The sequence below is a fragment of the Amborella trichopoda genome, chromosome 11, assembly GCF_054954075.1.
Source record: "Amborella trichopoda isolate Santa Cruz 75 chromosome 11, AtrichopodaSantaCruz75HAP2 v2.0, whole genome shotgun sequence".
In the NCBI taxonomy this organism is placed as follows: domain Eukaryota; kingdom Viridiplantae; phylum Streptophyta; class Magnoliopsida; order Amborellales; family Amborellaceae; genus Amborella; species Amborella trichopoda.
The window spans coordinates 32129748-32139991 of record NC_142346.1 but is presented as its reverse complement, the minus strand read 5'-3'; the positions used below and the strand labels follow the sequence as shown (position 1 = coordinate 32139991).

Here is a 10244-nt window from a genome sequence, read left to right as displayed (position 1 = left end):
AAATTAAAATTAACTCACTGTGTACCTAAAAAAATGACATCTCAAGATTAAACCATCTAATTTTTGGAAGAAATTGACCTAGATCATCAAAAACTTAGGATCCAAATTTTTTTTTCTGAAAATAATTATCTAGTTATAATCAGATGGATCCTGAAATTGAAAAAAAAAAGAATTCCTTTTTGCCCGAAAGAGCAAATGTATGGTATGCTCCCGAGGAAGCATAGTACACGCCTTACTTAATTATTAGTTACTACGTGGGACTTCACCACCATTGTTCCTTGGATTCAAAGGTAGAATGGGTGACTCACCAGCCTCATCTCAGCCTGTTCAGAATGCGGCATGTTTGGGAGCAACCCTACTCATAGTTGGTTGTGTTTCATTTTTGGGCTTTTTCTACACAGCTATCTTGTCCAAGCTACATCCACCTCCTGCAAACCAATTTATATCTGCCATCCAAACGGACAGGTATTCTGGATACATCCATTGTTTGGAGTTTGGACTTCCTATTTTGTACTATTGCACTGAGGGCTCCCAATGGTCTTTTCTTGTGCAAGTCCAAGCTCATTTATTAATTCTATGCTCATTGAACATATGATATGTTCCTAGATTGAAAAGATATTCTGATTAAGGAACTTTGATAATGCTCATTGAACATATGATATGTTCCTAGATTGAAAAGATATTCTGATTAAGGAACTTTGATTGTGATCTGGTTTTAACTTCCTGGATTGAATTTACTTTGGTTAACAACTACAAATGCTGAATGTAATTCGGAGTAGTGAGTTTCTTATTGTCTAAATTCAGATTGAAAATTCAAATGAAGAGATAAATTCATTGAGACTTACCAACTGAAATTGCCTGCATCTGTGGAAAGCCATGAAATTTTACAGGAACAGGAAACACAAGACTTAATCTGGATTTCTTTATCATTCTACTCAGTTTTAGGCCTCCATTGATCGTGCCACAGACCTTTTGTTTCATGCTCTAGCTCTTCTATGAAAAAGCAGCCCAATGACTCTAATAGAGCAGGTCATTGCTAAGATTGGACACATGCTTGAAAATATGGTTAACATGTAAATGGCCCCAGTCGTAGGCTAGGAATTGACCGGTTACGGTGCATTTGGTGACGTCAATGGCAGGCTCTCCTAAACCCAGCCTTAAACTCACTTCAACTTATAATAATATGATGAAATTTTTGGTAGAGTAGAGATGCAGGTGGTGATGTGGGCTTAAGCCTTCAGAGGCGAGCATGTATTGTTTGTTCGCTTCAGGAACTATTGCACTTCAATACTTATCCTTCTGTTTATTCCGTTCTTCTAATTTTATACTTCTGTTTGTTTCATTCTTCTAATTTTTGCAGGCTTATCGACAGGTATAAATGCTTGTTTTTCTTAATCATGACTAGATGTTCTGACATCTGCGTTATCAACTTTTTGTTGTTAGGTTTCAACCAAGCTCCTATACGAAAATAGGAACACCTAGTATCGGATTCCACCAAGATTGTATACTTCGCAGGCTAGAAACAAAATAGGCACGTACAAATCATAATAAGAGCATGGGGAAGCATAGATACACACACAAATCAAGAATACAAAGATTTGTATCGTTTTATCCCCAAGGGGCTACATTAACGGCCATCACAAAATCAAATCCACCATACCAATGAGAGTTACCTCTCTAACCCTTGACAAAACATGGTTAAGTAACCTTTTTAGACTAGCTCTTTCAACCAACGTCTTCGGTGGATCGCCCATCTCTCTTCAACTACTAAATCAATTTCCTGGACAATAACCTCGAGACCAACAAAGATTGTCTCTTAACTAAAAGGGGGTATCACTCAAATCTTTATGGGAGCACTCTCACTGCTTTACTGTTTCTCTTTCTAGGAAGCTCACTTCTCTTATTGACAGTCTTTTATCTAAGTGCATCTCTCTTTCAAGAGCAAGCAGACTGTTCGTATTAGGGGTGACCCATCAAGAGCACACCTATTCTTGATCTTCTCATTCCTTATATAAGGTTTTAACCCCCTACATGATTTTTCCTAAACCCAAAGAAACACGTCCCATAGAAATTGGAAACTCCTCTTAGACTCATAGCATGGTGATTTTTCAAATCAACAAAATCTTGTTTTCCCATAGAGTAAGAAGACTTGTTACGATAATCTTGGGCATTGATTTTTGGAGATCACCGTATCCAACATTGGCACCATATTGTACCACAGTGCTATACACAGCCAGTTCATTGTCCAATAATCTGTTCCTAGTACTTGAACATCAGCTATCAGGTAAAAAGAAAAAGAAAAAATAGACTTCTTGGTTTCTCAGCAATCAGCAACTAATGTGCCTGTTAAGATTTTTTAATACAGGCATGAGATTTATTTACTTACCAAAACCAATTTCTCTAGTGATGCTCAATGATGGCACAGTTTAAACCTTCAAGAGTGGCTCAGTTTGATATTATATGTAACAAAGTCCTGGAGAGAATTGGGCCCATGCTCTTCATGACCAATGTTTCTATGCAGAAGCTGCCATTGAATCAATAAAATTTGGATCCTGTTATCAAATGATGTTTTCTTCCCAGTTAGGGATTTTGTATTATTACTATTGTTTTCTGTGTTAGATCTTTTTCATCTTACCTGATGTACTTCATGGTATATAAGGGAATTAGTCCATCAAGTTAGGGACCTAACCTCTCTCAGTAACGGAAACAAATCCTGCTCCTCTGGGTTTGTCATGTTGGTCCTTTCAATCATTGGATAATATTCATCTTTCCCTCCAGCTTCTCTCCTCATTGTCTTTTACCCCTAAGAACCACATCTTCAAACTGTTCATTTTGATGTACAGTACATTCAATTTGCACTCCTTAAGGGCCTCCTCTTCTCCAACACTACTCTTCAGGTTACATCTTTACAAACTCGGATTGGTCTACTGTCTAGATAATTATTTTCTACCATCGATTTGTGTACTTTTTGTATTTATTTTGTGGGAAACAACAAAGCAAGAGAGTTCTAAATATAGAGGCTCTGTAGAATATCCAATTGTTCTACTTTGGGAACTTCATATTCATATGATGGCTTCAGTGTGACTACATTCGAACCATGTGTTTTGGATAGCCACTTTATGTAGGATTTACTTGACTGATGTAATGTATATGCTGAATATTACAATAGAGAGTAGCCAACCTATTCACGAATTGTCTCTCTTTGGATCACTTGAGTTTCTAGGTGTACGAACACTTGCTGCTTGGTCCTTACCAACATGTCAATCTTTTTGTTCAGGTTACCTTGGTTTGTTCATCTTTTGCACCTTCGATATTTATTGTTATTGAAACACCAAGTAATGCATAATTGATTGGGATTTTGCTGTGCTAATACAAAATTTGAAGTCAATAACATGGTTATTTGCAAATGATGTGTTTGAGTACGAATCAGAAAAATGTAAAGACAAAGAAACAGTTCCCTACGAAACGAGAACCAGCTATCTCTTAGAGTGATACAGTGAGTATACTTCGATGAATAGCATCCCAAATGCATGATCTGCCCAATCACTTGGCTAAAACCAAAAATAATATGACTTTGAGAATGAATGTATGTCAAAACGACAAATGTCCATAAAAAAGTCACTTAGGAGATCTTACTGGAGATGTCTCAATGGGATATATTTTTTCGTAACATGAATTTATTTATTTTGGCTCTTTGACCCTATAGATATGTGTATATGTATGTGTGTGCGTGTTTGCATACGTGGAAAAAGTTTATTTGTTTATACTGTAGAATTAAGGTGCACCGAGAATGGGCTGTGGCCTTGGTGGTAGTACCAACGAGTCCTATGATGAAGTATTTGACTCCATTCTCACCAAAGGGTAGAGGCCCAAATCCTCACTGACTTATCCTTTATTTACTTACCCAAAAAAAAGTAAGCTGCACCTCAAAAATCCAGCAAAAAAAAGGTGTTTTAAAGTTGGAAAAACTTCTAATTGATCATCTCGACTTTGAGATGTATGGATATAAAGAAAAAAAAAAAAACTTTTCAAGTTAAAAAACTGGTGCATCTTGTAACAAATTATCGTGACAGTATATTTTCCATATTTTCAAGTGTTTATGGCTCTGCTCAATGTGTACCATTTTCAAAATTTTCAATTTTATTATTAGGGTTGAATACAAATTTTCAAGTTATCATAAGATTCCTCACACTGAAACTACATCTCCCAACAAAGTTTAAAAGGGTACAAAACAAGGGTATATAAGTGTCCAAAATCTGTTGCATACAATTATAAAATGCTCTATAGTGTGAGAACCCTAACATAACATATATATATATATATATATATGAAAAAAGCTGTTGTCAGCCCATGGGCTGATGGAACAGTGTAAGCCCAACAGCCCAAATTGAATCTGGGCTGATCTAATGATCATAGTTGTATTTCGTAACTGAATTTTAATTTTTTTCTACAAATCCAAATCACTTGAAATTTGGAGCGTCTATTCTTCAAAAATAGTGGAATCTAATAAAAATATCAAAAAAATAATTCGCATAAAATAAATTGATCAAAATACCCCTGAAAAGTTTCAGGGGTATTTTGGTCAATTTATTTTATACAAATTATTTTATTAATATTTTTATTAGATTCGCCTCGATGAGAAGAGTTGATGCTCCAAATTTCATGTTATTTGGATTTATATAAAAAAAATTAAAATGATAATTCCATGTTGCAACTAACGATTCGCACCTCCATGTGTTGATTTGTGCACGTAGGAAAGAATGAAATTCAAAATAAACCTAGATGTGATGGGTCGAGTGGACACCATTTTTGTATTTTTTTGTTCAACCCTTCAATGGCACTTTGGCCACCTCCATAAAAAAATGATGTATGTAGTTTTTGAACTCTCAATTTTACAAGTATGAACCTCTCATCCTCATCCATAGGGTCCTTTTCGGTTTGGATATCTCTTAGGCGCATTACCGATAACTTCCCCTGGAATTACACTGCAGTTTATTGTCCAAACTCCTCCATTCTTAGGCCAGACTTCTGGAATGAATTGGAAAGCATAGGCAGAACTCCACCCTGCTCCTGGTGTATAGGTGGGGATTTCAACATTACTCATTGGTCCTCGAAAGGAATTCAAACTCCTCCATTTCCAAAGATATGTTGGACTTCTTTGACTTCCTGTCTCGCCTAAACCTCATGGATATCCCTCTTCAAAGGGCCTTCTTCACCTGGTCAGGTTATTCCTTAAACCCTACCCTTTCCAAATTGGATAGGTACCTCATCTCTTTGGAATGGGATTCAATTTACCTGGCTCACACTCCTTAGCCCTCTCAAAGCCCACATCCGATTATTGCCCCATTTTACTAGACAACTCCCCTGTTTCTTGGGCCTCAAAACATGTCAGATTCAAATTGGCCTGGCTGGAGGAGCGTGACCTCCCTAATCTCATTCAACAATGGTGGGCCTCCTTCTCCAACCAAGTCCAGGGCTGGGCAGGTTTTCGACTGCAAAGAAAACTTCAACTCCTCAAAGGGGCCCTGAGAACCTGGAGCTCCTGACTGCAAGGCAACTTCCACTCCCAAAAAGAGGCAATTCTTCTCACCATTCAGCAATGGGACTCCACTGCAGATCTTCATAGCCTCCTCCCCATGGAAAGGGCAACACTATCTCAAGCAAAATTAGATTTCCAGAATCTCCTTCAGAAAGAGGAAATCTTTTGGGCTCAGCAGTCCCGTGTCAAATGGTTGAAACACAGAGGCCAGAATACTGTGTTTTTTCATAAAATTGCCAACTGCCGAAGGTGAGTCACTACTGTAACCCAGCTTAAAGTGGGCAATCAAATCCTAGATCAACCCCCTTAAATAGAAGGAACCATGATCGAATTTTTCCAAAACCTATTCAAGGTCCCCACTGGACCCAAGCCTACGATGGCAGACCTATCTTTCCTAACCATCCCTCTTCACTCACCTGCACGGCTCGAATGCTCTTCCGATGAAGTAGAAATCCTCAAGGCGATTTCTGATCTTGGCCAGGACTGGGCCTCAGGGCCTGATGGCTTCCCAATTGCCCTATTCAAAACATTTTGGCCGTTAAATCTGATATCATGGCCTTCTTCCTAGAGTTTCATACTAGAGGGGTAAAGCCATAAGGCTATGAACGTGACTTTTATCGTGTCGATCCCAAAAATCGAAGGGGCAGAGGAACTCAAAGATTTTAGGCCTATTAGCCTCATTAATAGTTCCTACAAGGTCCTTTCCAAAGTGCTCACTTCCAGATTTCGAGTGGTCCTTGGATAGGTCATTTCCCCCACCAAGGGTGGATTTGTCGAGGAGAGACAGATCCTTGATGCTACTTTGGGTAGCACACGAGGTCATCCACTCTAGACACGTCTCTAACATCTCTGGGATCGTTGTAAAGGTGGATTGGGAGAAAGCCTACGATCATATCAATTGGGTTTCCTCGACAAGGCTCTATCATGCATGGGCTTCGGGGATCGATAGCATCTTTGGATTAAAGGTTGTGTGTTCAGTCCTTTTTTCTCTATTCTAATAAATGGCTCCCCAAAGGGATTCTTCCCTTCGTCTCAGGGACTCCGCCAAGGAGACCCCCCCTCTCCCTTCTTATTTTCTATTGTGGGTGAGGTGTTCAGGAGATCTATCTCGCAGATGTACCAAGCTGAGCTTCTTAAAGGCTTCATGGTGGGTCGCCTAAGCCCCGTCATCAGCCATCTGCAATATGCCGACGACATGCTGGTCTTTTGCGACGCCTACTCTCAGCAGCTGAGCCACCTTCTCATCTTCTTGAAATGCTTCGAAATGGCCTCCGGCGAGACCAAAATGTCAAGGGTGGCAGTAAATTCATCCCTAGTTAATACTATCTCATCCCAGTGGGGGTACACTGCCAAAGAACTCCCCTTCTCTTACTTGGGATTACCTCTTTGTCTTGGTAAACCTAAGCTCAACCTTTGGAGTCACATAATAGATTTTGATTGTAGATTCGCGAGCTGGAAGGGCAGATTCCTTTCATTGGTTAGGCGCAGTTCTCTCATGAAGGCCACCTTCTCAAATATTCCGATATACTACTGCACAACATAAGTCTAAGTGCACTCTGTGGTGCGGCGTCTGGAACAACTCATGAGAAATTTCCTTTTGGTCAAGAAGTGGGGACAAGAAAATCCACCTCATTTCCTGGTCTCAAGGGGGTCTTGGGATATGCAGACTCAAGCTTAACAACCTTGCCCTTCTCGATAAATGGTGGTCGAGGCTGGCCACCCAAACCAACCATCTATGGCAGGATGTCATCAACTCCAAACACCGTGCTTTGGACCCATCCTGAGTCCCTGAGCGCAGTGCCCACAGTAACTCGTCAGGGGCCTGGAAATCAATCCTTCACCCGTACACTCAATTCAAATCCAATATCAGAATGCGCCCCCTCAGTGGTAACAGGACCCTCTTTTGGTTAGACCCATGGGTGGGCCACGAACCTCTAAAGGTCCAATATCCCAGTTTGTTTCGGCTCGCTACGAAAGCACAAGCCTCAGTTGAATTCCATATGGAAGTCTCGGGACATTGTCGAAACTGGAATCCCAACTTTAGAAGGGCTTTGATGGACCATGAATTGCAGCAGTTCCTCAGCCTCTCCTTGACCTTACATTCTCTCTTTCTCCCTCTTCGGTGCGCTGATAAACTAGTTTTGACCCCGACTCCTTCAGGAGTCTTCTCGGTCATATCCTTTTAGATCCCTTTCCCAACCCCAAACCCCCAATGGTGGTCTGTCTGTTTCTGTTAGAGCCTGGTCCAAGAGCACTCACAGTCGACCTCCTTCAGAGGAGAAGGATGCAGATCCCTAACAGATGTAGCATGTGCTTGGAGGAAGAGGAGACCAATGGCCACATCTTCATCCATTGCAATGTGGCATCCTCCCTTTGGACTGATCTCATTCAACAGTCCCATTGGCAATGGGTGACCCCTCCTACTGTCCCCCATCTCTTTAGAGCTCACTTCTCCCCTCCATGGTCTAAGGCAGGCATCACTTTATGGAGAGCCTCTGTGGCAGCAACCCTCTCGGTCATCTGACAGGAAAGGAACAGCAGAATCTTCTGCAGCCAATGGTCCAACCCGTCGGTCTTGATCGAGGTCGTCAAATCCTTGGTTAGATTTTGGGCAACTCACAATAAACAATTCAGCTACTTGTCCCTCTCAGAAGTCCAACTCAATTGGCCCTCCTTGCTGAATCTTTTAGAATACCTCATGCTTCTTTGTGGACCCCTTGATCCTGGCCAGATCAAGCTAAAGTTTGATGGATGCTCCCTGGGTAACCCAGGGCCAGCAGGCATTGGAGGTTTATTTTGAGACAATGAAGGAGTCATCCTGAGTTCCTTCTCCTTTCCTATTGGTTTTTCGGATTCTCCAGCCGCAGAAGCCCAAGCACTTCAGGAGGGCCTCAGAATTTTTTATCATCTTGGGCCATACTCTAGTAGTTGAAGGTGATTCCAAGAATGTGTTGGCTTGATCCTTGGACAGTTCATTGTGGCCTTGGAGTGGGTGATGCTTTTGACGCGACACAACAACTCAGTACCTCAACTCCAATACTGTGGTGCCACATTTGGAGAGAGGCCAATTCCGAGGCTGACACCTTGGCTAAGGGGCTTTCCAATTGGCTATAAACTTGATTCAACGTAGGGAAGTGACGTAGCACTTATTTGAGCATGCGTCTTCCCATCTTTACATTCTGTCTATGCTAATCTTTTCTACTGTATAGGATTGTCAGTTCATTCCTTTTCTGTACAGGGTACCCGTTTGTGGGTTGCCTTTTAATATTATAGCCTCTGTAATTCTACCCTCTTTAAATACAATGTTAACACACTCAAAAAAAAAGTATGAGATTTGTTATAAAAACACGGTTTCTTATTTTCACACCATGTATGTACAAGCTTTGGCACGAAATTGCCGAAGAGGGTAGTTCAGCTCCTAAGTCATCCACTCCATATCATTTCCTGTACTAATTGAGCGTTCCATAAATAATGCACAGCCAACCTAAGGACAGAATAAGACATTTTGCATTTGGTTTGCGCAAGTAGGAAGAAACTATAGCCCCCTAGCTATTATGGAGTCAGATCCATTCTAAAATAAATAAATAAACCAGCAGGTAAGTTAGTCTATATACTCGTCTTTTGTGAGCAATTAACTCAAATGTTCTCCAATCATATGCTTGCTTGGTCGCATCTGCATTTGGTGTATCCTGTGTAGGGAACAAAGCACTAAACACCAAAAAATTGGAATTGATAGAAGACCAAATCAAGCTGAAATCATCACAATGATGTAGGTCTGGAAAGAAATCCGAGGTTCCGTATGTGATTTTTTATGAAGCTTGACATTATATGAGAATGATGATAAGACCATACAAAAGAAAAACTAGCAAAATGTAGAGAAAACTTTTCCATAATATAAATTTGGCTCTTATGAAAGCAGCGTATCTAGCAATTCGGTTTTGAGGTAATTGATAGGACTACCCAATGATTATGACTCTTTATCAAAATTTGTTTGTATATAATAACTACTGCTACATTGCTGTTTCTACATAATTGGAATTCTGATTATTTTCTCATATGAGGTTAATTCTGTTAGGTACTACTGTTTGTTGGTGCCTTCAACACTTGCCATTCTGGTGGTAGCAGTGTACTTTCACTGGCTCAGCATGAAGCTCTTTAAGCATGCTTGAAGATATGCATGCATGTAAATTCCGTCCCCACATGTAGAATACTCCTGTATTTTAAATATGATATCCAAATTTTGCATTTGCATCCTGATGAACTTGTGCTGGGAATCAATGCATTCTTGGTGTACATCCAAATTGAATGATTTAAAATTGAGTATCTCTATATTGTAATGCAAAGTCCAGTTCCTTCGTAAGCTAAGCTTTGTCAAAACCCAATTAGTCAAGACTAAGCTCAAGTCTTGTCAAAACCCAAGTAGTAAAGACTGTTTTTTGTTCCTGCCCAATAGCGAGTTCAGTCATGAGTGGAACAAAACCACTAAGAGGGAGGGAGGGGAGAGAGAGAGAGGTTAGTCTGGGACACACTTTCAGATTCAATACGGTGACCTCTTTAAAGAAACCAAATGTTCAACCTTAGGGACATTGTGTAAATATTATTCATTTTATCCACGCAAAACATGCAGGTACAAATATGAGGTACTTGACGCACCAAGAGCTGAGGGACATTGTGTAACTATTATTCGTTTGGGAAAGCTTTCTAT

At 40.3% G+C, this 10244-nt stretch overlaps 1 long non-coding RNA gene across 1 annotated transcript; it reads left to right on the top strand.

Annotated features, from left to right (window-relative positions):
* The first annotated feature begins 267 nt into the window (after window positions 1-267).
* Window positions 268-9882, top strand: LOC110008537 (uncharacterized). The gene is made up of 2 exons (XR_002283495.2): window positions 268-465; window positions 9615-9882. It is a non-coding gene; the product is annotated as an uncharacterized LOC110008537 (long non-coding RNA).
* The last annotated feature ends 362 nt before the right edge of the window (window positions 9883-10244 follow it).